This window comes from Sinocyclocheilus rhinocerous, unplaced genomic scaffold (genome assembly GCF_001515625.1).
Source record: "Sinocyclocheilus rhinocerous isolate Xijiao unplaced genomic scaffold, SAMN03320098_v1.1 scaffold914, whole genome shotgun sequence".
Taxonomy (NCBI): domain Eukaryota; kingdom Metazoa; phylum Chordata; class Actinopteri; order Cypriniformes; family Cyprinidae; genus Sinocyclocheilus; species Sinocyclocheilus rhinocerous.
In genome coordinates this window covers 631538-645850 of record NW_015629521.1, presented here as the reverse complement: position 1 = coordinate 645850, position 14313 = coordinate 631538, and positions in this window count along the sequence as shown.

Sequence of the window (14313 nt, the reverse complement as noted above, 5' to 3'; positions counted from 1 at the left end):
CAACTATTTATAGTATATGTATAGTTAGATTACCACTTTCAGTTAGTTGTGTATAGGTTTAAAAATTGATCTTACATCTAGTGTTGTATGTTTATATTTATGTTTATTTATGTAGCACCGTGGTCCTGCGAGACACAACATTTTGTTCCACTGTATGTCCACACATGTAGCGGAATGACAATAAAGCTCGACTTGACTTGACTTTAAGTCACTTACTTACTTTACTCTGAAACAGTTTTCCTTGTTTTCTTACATCACATTGGTCGCAAAGACTATTGGGTAATGTTAACCAACAGGCACGTTTTAGTCTTTTTAGATAATGCAGCTTCTAAATTCCAGTAGGTAATGCAGTAGGCAAGGCAAGGCAAGTTTATTTGTATAGCACATTTCATACACAATGGTAATTCAAAGTGCTTTACATAAAAGAAAAGAAAAAAATAATCACAACAATAAAACAAGGAATTTAAAAACATTGAAAATGATTAAAACAATTGATTTAAGAAGTTTAAAGACTACCTTTTCAATAATCTTTCCTATAAAAGGAAGGTTTGATATTGGTCTATAGTTGCTCAATATGGTGTTATCAAGATTGCTCTTTTTCAGAAGGGGTTTAACAACTGCAGTACGTTAATGTGTGAAATTTTATAGCAATAATAGCAATAACTGATACATTTGAAAGATGGTGTGTGTGTGTATGTGTGTGTGTGTATATATTTTATTTTAAATTTGCTTTTATTTTTATATTTTCAGTTCAGTTTTTGGTTTAAGTATTTTTTTCTATGTTTTTTTCTATTTGTTTCTATGTTATGGTATTTTTTTTTATTTCAGTGTGTCATTTTATATTTCTGAACATATTTATTTAATTTAGTTGCAAAGTTTTTCATGTAATGTAATGTTTTCATGTTTTTCATTGTTTAATAGTTTTTAATAGTTTTAGTTTTAGTTAACAATAACAACACTGAACAGAAATTACTGATTTAAAAAAAAAAAAAAAAAACCTCCTTAAAAATGTTTTATTATTATTTTCTATGTTTTTCTCTAGGAGATATGTTACATTATGGAATAACAAAAAAGTGTGAATGCCATTTTTATTTTATTAATTTCAAAGTCTGTACTTTCAATCAATGAATTAAACCCACAATCTCAATCAAAATTCATCTTAATTTAGTAGAAGTTAAGCACTGGGGTTCCAGTATCTGTGAAGTGAACGTCACAGGTATGAGTTACCAAAAATATCAGCTAGCAATGGAGTGGAAAAACCCATAAAACTCTGCTGCAGCTCTTTCCTTCTTCACAAGCAGCCTGTTTTGAACATAGAGCAGATTCCAAAGGCAAAATCTTGTTTAATTCTTGTTTCTTCTTCTTTTCTTCTGTAATTCAAAAGCACTATTTTACTCTCACACCTGCAAAATGCCTCTAGTTGACATGGGATACAAGACCAAGGGAAAAAAGAAAAACAAAAGTCATGTTCCCCAGCAGCGCTCTCTGTTTTCACCTCAGTCAAGCACCACTGGGCTCAACATGATCTTCAGAAACACGAAAATACAGATGGAAATGTATGCTGTTTTTTTTTCTTTCTTTCTTGTCTTCTATCAGTATGGATGAGTCATGTCAGGGGCTATGTACAGTCTTCCTGTTGGTGAAATAGGGGAGAAGTGTTTGTAACACAGGCTGAGCTATAGAACCATCGGTTTATTTAGAAATTAGATACAGATGAAATCATGATCATACATGAGCAGCATCTTCTTAAGGTGACAAAAACTATTTTGAGGTAGGAAAAAAATGATGGGTTAATGGGTGTCAAATAACTAAACTTTTAATAGTTATCCAATGCATTTTTTTTTTCAGCTTGCCGTGTTAGATTTTTAAATTGCAATGCTTAACATAAATGGGGTTTAGCCTGGAGCTAGGGTTGATGGGGTTTGAATACATGACATAAAAAATCAATTTGATTAACAAAACAAAATTTCAACTAATGATTACATTTTCTAATAGTGTTACAATTTACCCTGGTACTGTACCTATCACAGTAAAGTTAAACCTTTGCAACAGTTCTGGATAAAAATTCCTCTCTTTTATCTTTGTGTTTATCTCACTCTCTCTTCACCCACCACACAGTTCATAAAACTTCTGGCAGCTCTTCCATATTTCTCTGGGAGACTTGGAGATGAAGAATAGGTGAGATAAGACTGTAGTCTTCTGAGCTCAGCTACCAAATCTGACCTCAAGTTAAATACCAATGCAAATATAATTTCATCTCTCTTGCCAAGCTGTCATTTAATCAAAGACTTGGTTTGAAATTTTCCTCTCCATAAACAACTGGGCCAGAAAAGCTTTGTATAATTATGGATATGTGAAAGCATTCGTTTTAAAATGACCTGTGTGACTTAAAGGCATGAAATGCCTGATTACTTGAGTCGTATCCTTCTGATTAAACAAAATGCTACATAATTAAACATAATGAGTTGTCTATTTCAGGCAAAACATTGCTGAAAACTGTGGTTACTGTATATTTGATCTATTATGGAGAACATACTTTTGGCATACTTTTAAATTTGTTTAAAAAAAAAATAATTTTCGATCCATTTAATATCCATATTTATGTGTAATTTTATTAATATATATATTTTTTTGTCCTTGAAATATGGAGAAAAAAAAATTATTCCATAAATAAAATCTATTCTCAATGAAATAAGTGCACTGCAGAATGAACTGTGTGTGTGTGGTAAATTAAAATATACTTTAATGTCATTTCTGTTGAAACTTGTGTGTCATAAAGAAATATATTTGTAGTTACACATTTATAATGAATATGTTGCAATTTTAGTACATTTGAAATATATTAACTTCAAATAACACTATTTAAATCAAATAACAGTACTTGTCCAAATACATGTGCATTATTATGTTGGTCAACACATGAACATAAGCATACTTCTTTAAAGTATGACAGAAGCTTGTTGAAACGTAACGATTCAAAATGTACTTTAAAGTAAAATGTTTAATTTGACATTATTACAAAGGGCATTTAAAATGTACTTAAGTGTGTTAAGAAACAGTCATGAAAATGTAGGTTACACTTTATTTTAAGGTGCTCTTGTTACAGTGTAATTATACATATACACTGTAAAAAAAACAATTTGTTGAGGCAACTAAAAAAAACTTTGTTACCCCGCTGCCTAAAAAAAAAAATGTTATCTTGACAATATATTTCTTGTTGAAACAACTTATCATTAGAGTGGAAGTAGTCAAGGTAATACATTTGTTCAAGTTGACTTGACTATTATGTCCTAGCCCAGTCAACCTAAATCATTTTGTGTCAACTAGGATTTTTTTTTTTTACTTGAATTGATAAACATAAGCAAATGTTACCCCACTGACTTAAAATTTTAAATAAAGATGACAAAACACTTTTTTTTATTTAATTTACTTAATGATAGAGACAACACTTTCATTCACATTTAAATTGAACAAGCAATTTGCTGTCAACACATCAATGGACAATTGAAAAAAATTGCAAAATACAAACATAAACATAAACACACACACACACACACACACGTCTAAAGATCTGAACCGACACTTGAAAGTATGCTTTATAATAGGTAATCTTGAGAAACATAAATAGTTGCATTTCAATTTGTCACATCAAAACCACAGGGATTATTTTAAATTTCATACCTCAATAAGACAAGTCAGAAGGTTAAACACTGCATATTAAAAAAATGTGTACTGTACTTCTGTATAATAAAATATGAATGGAATGCACATGGAAGCACAAAGGTCTGACTCTAAACTTCATAGCGCACGGAACATGACAAGACAGAAGTGTAAACATCACAAGGTCCTTGAAATTTCCCAAACTCTCCACAATCACAATGCAATTTAATGGTCATAAAACAATAAACAGATAGAAAGAGGAAAGCAAAAGCACTTGTCAATTTGAAGGAAAATGTGTACTACATTACTGTATAAGAAAATGAGACGTGAAACAACATCCGTTTTCATGAGAACATGCATAGTCCAAGTCATAACATGACAAACTTTAAATGTGCATTCTAAAAAGTAGTAAAGGCTCAAAAGAACCCAAAAGCTCCTTTAAAAAAACGAACAAAAAAAAACTACTTTTTGTGAAAGAGCTTGCTGTGCAGCCCAAGAACACGTCATGAACATTGGTGGGAGCAGCTGTTCTTCACAAGTTTTTGCAGAGCCTCAAAGGTGTATTTCACGCGCTTGGGTTAGTGGATGTTCACCACATAAAGACCCATCAGGAGTCCAAATGCCTTGGGGACATCGGAGATGTCAGTGATGATATATATATATATATATATATATATACATTCTTGCTGTTTCATTAATTTATTTTTATAACTGTTTTACTGTTAAAATCACACTTTAAATGCCATTAAATCGCTTTTTATACATTTTACATTTACACATTTTAAATAGTTATTAGATATGCCCCATACATGCAATATGACAACATGCCCTATAATAGGTCAACATGGGCTAAATCAACTGTATATTTTCCTTCATAGACAAGAATGTTTTTTTTTAGTCTAGACTTTAAAGTATGTATCTAGAGAATTTGACTTCAGAAATAAACCTCCCCTGAGGAATACTCGCTGGTGTAAAAAGTGTGTCAACTAACCCCGGCCTCATCTATTTATCTTACACTAGCTTCCATTTTTTTCCCTTGGTTCTCCTGTGTGCAGCACCTTGTACATAAAACATTTCACTGCCACCTGAATAAAACTTTTATTTGACAATGTCATATTTTTTTTTTCAGTTTCACATACAACCTTAAAGGAAAATACTCAGGCAGCTGCATGTCATCTTCAGTGAAGAACTACTGCAGAAACAGAGGCTGAAACATCTTCCATCATTCATATCCAGTTCATACATGATTGAGAGCTCCGTGCAGAACTACCAGCCTGCAGCGTTCACATGGTTCTCAACCGACACAGGTTGTAGACAAATAAGAAGACATGCAAACAATATGACACTTAAAAAACTTTATCCCATCCAGTTTTGTAACTTGTGAACTCTTTACAGACAGAGGAGGATTCTGAAACATGTGAGGAAGTTATTTTTACTCGAGTAAATTTTGAATGTTGAACACGCATTTAGTGTTCACAGGCGTTCTGCATAAAGACTCGTCTGCTTGTGAGACTGTCTCGTTCCAGCCCATGTGCTTTAGATTGTGATGTAAGAGACCAGATGGAGTCTAAGCACGTTTAAATATGAAAAGCTACATCTGCATTAGAGCGCTGATGTTAACTGACAGGCCCTCAGCGTTTTGGTGCTGATTATTATAAAAGAGAAAATGAGTGCGAGCAGCACCATGTTCTATTCTCAGCACCTGCTGCCACACAGCACCCCTCACTTGTTATAAGAGGAACTGGCACGTGGCAAGAGGACAGAATCTGCATATCCTCAAACCCAGCAAAAACCTTTTGATTTTTACTTTTTGTACTGATTTTTAAGACATGTATCACTATTTTTGTTTCTCATACATAATTTTGTGCTCTTTCATGTAGCTTGCCAGATGAAGAAACATGGAAAACATACTATAATTAAGAGGCATGCTGTGCTTCCAAATCCTAACATGGTGTTGGGTTTGAGTTCACCTTACTTGAGTCCGAATCTTTGACCAATCGAATCCAAGTCAAGTCTGAATCCAAAAGGGCCAAGTCTGAGACCAACTGTATGGCCTTAAGTCAACATATTGTTTTAAACATAACAACTAGAAACAGCTTAGCAAACCTAAAATCATGTCAATGATTTCTGTATTTTGACATATGTCAGAGTGAAACAGTTTTTCACATTGAAAATAGGGCTGGACTTGACTTTATCTATCAGTATAAATGTGTGAATTCAATCCATGGGGATAGTAGCAGGGTTTCACTGAATCCCTGTACTCTGAAACATGTTTTGCATCCCAAAGGCTCAAGTCAGTTGCAGTAAGTCAGAGTAAAAATGCATCAAAGTCCATGACAAGTCCAAGTCCACTAAAAGTTGTGCTTGAGTCCGGACTCAAGTCTCAGTCTGAGCTTGAGTGCCCTAATTATATGCCAAAATGTTGTGCTCTACACTCTTAAAAATAAAGATTTCAAAATATGTTATTTGCCGCTATGCCATAAAAGAAAAAAAAGTTTGGTTTCCTCTAAAATAATATTTTTGTGAATAGTTTTTAAAATACTTTTTTTTTTCTTAGAGTGAAGAACATTTTAATAATCTAAATACACTTTGGTAACACTTTAAAATAAGGTTCCATTTGTTAGCATTAGTTAACTACATTAGTAATAAAACTGTAAAGTAAAATGAAAATACTTCTAAAACATTTATTAATCTTACTTAATGTTGATTCCAACATTCACTAATACTTTATTAAAATCAGAAGTTGTATCTATTATCCATTAATTTTATTTAATACACCTGAGCTAACGGACTAACAATGAACAGCTTTATTTTTTAACTAACATTAACAAAGATTAATAGATACTGTAACAAATGTATTTCTCATTCTTAATTAATGCGTTAAAGGGATAGTTCACCCAAAAATGAAAATTCTGTAATAAATTACTCACCCTCATGTCGTTCCAAACCTGTACAGCCTGCGTTCATCTTCGGAACACAAATTGACTATTTTAACGATGACTTACTACCTTTCTGGGCATTGAAAGTTTTAGGCCCAATCCCAATTCTACCCCTTAGCCCTTCCCCTTTCCTAATGAGAATCGAGACACCCCTTCACATGAACGCTCGAAACGGAGGGGTAGGGGTGTCTCCATTCTCTTTTGGTTGGAGGGGTAGGGGTCAGGGGAAGGGCCAGATAGCCCTTCAAACGAAGATTTTTCGTGACCACACTTCAAACGAAGGGGTATGAATTATCTCAGCGTAAACCAGCTTCAGCGGCAACATGGCTGCCCAAGCGAACAAAAAGACACTTAAAGGTAAGCATTTTTGGCATTAATAAAGATTTTAATGAAAAGTAATCATCTGTTTTATGTTACATTCAATCGTGAGTTCATATTTACGGTCATGTTACTCAAAGAAATGTTTGCAAAAAATCGCTAAAGTTTGCTAGCGTCATATCATTACAGACTGCACGATAGTGCCACAACATGCTTTTCAGACCGATGAGCTTTGTAAAAATCTACGCGTTTCAGAAAGGCGGGGCATAGAGGAGAAACAATAATGTACATTATGTGGAAAATAATGTGTTTTTTTAACCTTAAACCGCATAAACACATTGCATTACACCAAATACACAAAATAATGTTCTTTTTAGCAACATCATATGACCCCTTTAAACTGTTATTAACAAAAGTCGTGGGCAGTGTTGACAAGTTTCTTTGCTCCTGGATGTGTGAGCTGCGCGATATCTGGTGTGTGTGTGTGTGTGTGTCAGTAAGCAGCACATTAATATAGAATGATAATTAAAGGCTCTAATGCTCACCAGCACATCAGTAGGTGTGTGTATTGTAGGAGCTAGATGACGTGTGACGGTATGCTAGTGGTGTCCCAATTCTTAGGGGAATATTTTCACCCCTTCCCCTTGACACTCTGCTGCAAGGGACAAGGGGAAGGGGTAGGCGGAGGGGTAGGGGAAGGGGTATAAAATAGAATTGGGATTGGGCCTTAGTTGCGTTGCTGTCTATATGAGACAGAAAGCTATCTGATTTCATCAAAAATATCTTAATTTGTGTTCCGAAGGTGAATGAAGGTCCTATGGGTACTTCTGTTTTAATATACTGTACATAATATATTTTGTGGGATTAGAATAGACAAAACATCAGTTATTAAGATACTTCTTCTGTGATGCATATGTCCACTGCTGGGCATTATCAGTGGACAAATGAAATTAAAACTAGTGAGAGTTTGAAAAAAAAAGCTTGTTTATTATCTTGTTTCCTCCATTTTCTGTTTGTTCATTTTCATTTCTCCAGTACTGACAGAGATTGACAAGATGCTCCTGTCAGAGAGAGGAAACAGGGTTGTGAAGCCTTTAAAAGCTAAGACACCTTGCTGAGATTTTTGAGATGTCCCAGGGTAGCTTCACTCTTGCCTCCCTAATGCCCCGCAGAGCTCCAAATGGGAAAAAGAATCCATAGCAATATTTGCTACTGTGTCTGAAAATATCAGCAACTGAAAAACATGGAACTTCTGGAGTGAAAAATTAAAAATGTTTCTCTACTTCTGTCTCCTGGACAAACTTCAACAATATGACAATGAATCAATACAAATTTTCTCTACTTCAAGTTTGAAAGCTATGTACGGTGACAGACAGGCCAGTCAAGTAGAATGAAGGCACAAGGATTTTTAAACCAACTCAACCATTTAATAATTAGTGGTGTTTGCCATCGTTACTATTGTTATTTCTTATACTTAATGTTAGGGGTTTAGTCAGCCAGCACAAGCTGTAACATACTTTTTGTGCTATAGAGATGAATATCTCAGATATGTCTTTGTTGAGGATTCTTATATTAGCACCACTAATTGTATTCCCTAGTGAAAAAGTACACTTTAGTATACTTTAAAAGAATACACTAGTATACTAAATATTAATAAAGAATATATGGTAACACTTTAGTTTAGGGACCAACTCTCACTATTTACTAGTTGCTTATTAGCATGCATATTACTAGTATACTGGCTTTTTATTAATACTTATGAAGAACATATTAATGCTTTAATCTGCATGACCATATTTTAGATCCCTTAATCCTCCCCTAAACCTAAACGTAACAACTACCTTACTAACTATTAATAAACAGCAAATTAGGAGTTTATTGAAGCAAACATTGTAGTTAATAGCAGTTTATAGCAAGAATTGGTCCCCAAACTAAAGTGTGAATGAATATGCATTTGGGCAGACTGAATGTAATGTTCAGTTCCCATTGCATGTTAATTGCAATTAAATCAAATATATGCAATTACTGTAGCTGAACTTTAGAGTGCTATTTTGAGCCACGTACATGTATATATTTTAGCTCAAAGGGAATCATTTAAGATTTTATAAGGGAATTTGAACAGAATCACTGTTTTATGGCTGATCACTGAGTCAGCCAGCAAATCCATTGAAAGAGCCGTACAACATCAACTCTGCATGGATATTAATATCCAAAATATAGTGAAAACACTATTTATTAGCACGGTAACAAGATCGGCAGTTTAAGATATTAACTTAAGCACAAAACACAAGATACTTCTCTTTTCAATATAAATAAGACTTTATTGGATAAATTTAAGACATATAAACTAGTCTAACACATAAACACACGTGCTCACACATTCATACAAGTTGCAAGAAGAGAGAAAGTGAAGAAAGAATGAGTTTAAGAGAATGAAAATGTGAAATCCCAAGTGTATAGCAATATGTGCGATTGCATAGACCTGAACAACCATAAATCACTTAATTAACCCTCGCACTGAGTTCCTCAATTAGGTTAAAATTTATATTAAATGCACCAGTTCCGCTAGAATCTGGAAGTACTTGCATTGCCTGTGTAAGGGGTTCCCTTGTCATCAGTTGCAGAAAGGGGGTTTCCCGAGGTTGCTGATTGGCTGGAAGTTCAGTAGTGGTTGAAGAGATGTCTTGGGAAGTCAATGGTTGAGCGTTGGCTGAAGATGCGGAGTTGTGGGCTGGTTGAAGTTTTGACTAGATGTTAACTCGGAGACACTGCATTAACTTAACTCAAAACTTAACTCAGAACATGAAACTCTCAACGGAAAGAAAAGAAACTAAAGCAGAAGCCAGCAAGAAGAGTGACGAGACTAGATGGTGATTCTCCTCATGGTTTTAGAGGAACAGCTGGCGTGTAAGCCAGAGCACGCTCAAAGAGCACTAAAAAGCAGTTGCAAAACGCGGTGGCAAAAAGGCAAGGAAAAAACCTAAAAGCAATAATTTGACGGTGTCCTGAGTATTTAAACCGGGCTGTTGGACACATCCCAAATGGTGTCTTGACCACTTAGATATTGTCTTTGCTCGGGGTGTTGGATGTTTCTCCTCCCAATACATAAATCACACGTTATCTTATCAGTCACATGGTCTGAATTTTCCCACTCTTGCAGAGTATAATTTGGACATGATTTCTATAACCAGAATATAATATATTTTACAAAGTATTGATTGATAGAAACGTTTAAAGCATGATTTTTCAAATTCATACATACCCATCATGAATATAATCATATAAACTATTCAATAGTTATTCAAAATACATACACAATAAGTGATTAGGACATGATAGTCAAATGTGTGGGTTACATACATGATATAGAGTTTTGCAATGGACTGATATTCGTTTATAAGTCCTTTTTAAGATGATTTTAGATGCATCTACGTATGTAAGAGACAGTCTCTCTGTCGTTCTGTGAACGTGCGGGTGTGCTTTGTGAGGGACAAAAAGGTCAAAAGGTTTAGAAGGAGCCTGGTCTTTGTCCTGGGTGGGGGAATCCAGTCCGAGGAAGTATGTAGCTCATGATTTCTATCATGGATTTACATGTGATGGTCAGGCTGTGCATCTTTTTGACTATCAATCTTGGTTACTTACCCCAAAATTGACAATCTCCTTCCTGAATTGAAAATAGCATTGTGTTCTTTTGTGTTAATTTTGAAAGCTGTCCAAACTGTGGAGTTGGTTAGTTAGGCTTGCTTCAGACTTGTGGCGACAGGATCTGATTTACGAACATCCTGTTGTCTTGGGCCTCTCTGTGGAATTTGGCTCTTTGGGTTGTTCAACACCAACCAGATTAAATCTTAAATTGTCTGATTCGCTCTGATACCCTACAGTACACTTAAAATATTACACACTACAGTTAAAATTGTAATCAAATACTTTACACGTGATTTAGTATGTTAGTAAATGCATCAAAATAAGCATATGTTTCCTTAACAAAAGATTATTAAAGGGGAATGAAAGGCAAAAGCAGGTCTACGCAGAAACCAAACAATAAAGATGGCTCCGAAGACAATAAGACGCTGTGCAGTGCAAAGCTGTGGAAAAACAGTCTTCGCATTGCCTTCCTTCTGATCCCAACATTAGGAAAGAGTGGATGAACTTTATTTTTAATTAAGTTCCAGACAGAGTCAATAAGAACTTGGCCCTTTGTTCACTTCATTTTACCACGGATTTGTTTACAAACAAGGCACAATTTGACGCAGGATTTTTAGAAGATTGAAACTGAAAGACGATGCTGTGTCAACTATATTGGATCCGACAGCAATGTCGCAACACACAAGTGTGAGTAACTGTTTTTATACATGGTCACTATTGCTTTGTCTGTTAAACAGATAATTTGATATGAGTATTTATGCGTTTTAAACCTAAATCACTGCAGCGTCCATCTGTGAAAGACGTAGAATGGCAAACATACACAACTATTAGCCAATCATAGCAGTGGGCGTTTACTTCCGAGTTTACAATCCGCCACGCCTATTCAAACAGAGCGTTCTGATGAGGGGGGTTAGAACAGAACAAAAAAACAAGAAAAACAAAGGCAGTTCATGACCCCTTTAAAATAACAGTTTAAAGGCTGCATCTGGAAAATGGAAAATGCTGCCTTCAGAGGACACATTTGAAGGTAGGAAGACATCAAGGCACGTTCAAATCCAATGTTCATTTCACTTTCTGCCTCCTGAGTGACAACATGCGCATACCTTCATCTGGTCGATTTTTGAAGGCAGCATAGATGAATCCTTCACTGCTTTTGATATCCCACAATCCTGTGCGTTCGATTCCATGATGGTTTAGCAAAAAATAAAGATGGTGTCTAAAAGTTGCATTTGGCGATCAGTTTGTGTAAATGTTTGTTTCTGACAAACTTTTTGCACTTTTGATGTTATTCCTAGAGCGAAATCAGTATTATAGTAATTAAATATTTGCTTAGTTATCACTAAAGCTTGTTCTGTTTTGTTGTAGATTATTAAACCATTATGCTGCCTCAGAAGCATGTCTGGAATCAGACATCAGTGAAGTGCCTTCATGCATAAACACTGCCTACGAAGTCAATGCCAGATAAGGCAGTGAGGCAACAAGTCAGCTGCTTAGGTTTTCGAGTGCAGCCAAAGTGTACTCTCTTTAAAGCTTGTATGTAATCATGTATGTAATGTATGTTATGTATGTTTACCTTGAGATATACGTTTCAAAATTATTCTGATGATACACTGACATCTAATAAGTTGAATATGTCTGCTTTGGGAGTATGAAAGTTCGGTGAGCAGGTACGAAATTCTGAAAAGAGCAGATTGCTTTATGGCAGCAACAAATGCACATGTACAGATATCCACTGAAATTATGACAGTGATAATTCCAGTCACTTAACTATAGGGGACTCCAAAGTTGTAAAAATAAACACAAATACATACAGTTGCTACAGTAAGGTACAGCAAGTCTAGGCTACTTTTAAGATTTGAGGTACACTACAAGTGAGCTTTTAATACAATTGAGCACAGTTCTTTTTCACATGGTTACACATAGGCTATTCCTGTACTGAGGGATGGTACTCAATTATACAAGTGTGATCACACATAATGGGCACAGTTTGTAAGAGATGTGTGTACTAACTTAATTATCATTCTTTTCAGTTAATGGCTCACTAAATAGTGACCCACAACATTATTTTTATTACTTGTTATATTTTCTATCTTACCTAAAAAAGACAAGTCATCCTTAATTAAATGGAATGTCAAGTGTGGTCAGAAGCCTCCAGTTTTTTTTTTTTTTTGCTTTTTTTTAATATCCGCTCAGACAGACTCCATTGAGAAAGGTTATTATACTCCATTTAAAGTGATGGAAGGTAAATGCTACATAAGCAGAGGACTTTAGTAGCCAAGTGAGACTAGTGTGTGCTCAATTTATATCTCAGCGCCATAAATGCTGTGAGATATTTAACTGGGCTGCCACACAGCAGAGAGAAGGGCAGGTTTTGAAATTCCGCAGCGATGCATTCACGTGTGTGCGTCTATAGCGGGTGCCAAGCTGAGATGTCTCATTAGGCATGTAAATTACTTTCTGGAGTTGTCTCTGTGTTTCTCTCTTTTAAAACTTGCTTATCGCCTCTCGCACACATCAGGATGCATGTGATTGATTGCTTCAGCCTGGATTTCAAGGACTTTCATCGCAGGTGTGAGGACTGGCACAGCTGGCTGACCCCAACGGCCATTGATTAATGCTGTCTGACTGAGATTTGTACCTGCACGTGAAAAGAACAGAAAGAAATGTGTGAATTGTACACACTGATAGCACATGTGCATGCTGCCTGCATTACATTAGCAACTTATTCATTAAGGATTTATGCAAATAAGCTAACAGTGCAAACACACCCCAAACAGTATGTTGAATGCAATTTGTACAATGTAATTTCACATTTTACGGGTTGGCTCTGAGGACTAGGTTGAGGAAGATGCAGCAGACTTCTGCACTCTGGCATACTTTATTAGGACTGTACGGCAACACTCCACTACTGTGATCCAGAAACCTGAATCTACTCTTTAAAATGCTTAAAGTGTGTTTGGCCACATCAGGCAGGATATATAACACTCTTCTTTATCGTTCCACCATAATTTGATGAATAACTGCTGCCATAATTAATTAAAATCTACACGTCCCTTTTGCATCAGGTACATTGCAGTAACATTTGTGAATAAGGCACCAATAATGATAGGTCCAGTTTATCTAAAACTGAAAATGACCTAATATGCATTGTGCAGCAAAGGAGATCTATATAATACCTGGAGAAAGCTCTCCATTCCCATTTATCTCAATGGCAGTTCTTTGGCTGCCATGTGGTTCTCTGGAAATACAATTTGAAATCTGCCATCTTTGCTTATGGGAATCACGAATGTTTGTGAGCCAATCACCTGTGACATAAAGCATGTGATCGATTATTCTCAGGCCAGAGGAATTAAATCATAATTATGGTGACTTGCTAGTTTCCTGAAAGCATTGTTATGGGCCATCCAAACAGAATGCGTCTTTGCATCTAATAACACAAAACACAGTGCTCACACTCTTAAAAATAAAGGTGCTTAAAAGATTCTTCACAGCAATGCCATAGAAGAACCATTATTGGTTCCACAATGAACCATTCACTCAAAGGTTATTTAAAGAACCATTCAGTCAAAGGTTCTTTAAAGAACCATGTCTTTCTTACCTTTTTGTAATCTAAAGAACATTATTTCGCCACAAAGAACCTTTTGTGAAACAGAAAGGTTCTTCAGATGTTTATGGAACCATTTAGACAAAAAAAAGGTTATTCTATGGCATGGTGAAGCACCTTTATTTTTAAGAGCGCAGGAATGTTTTT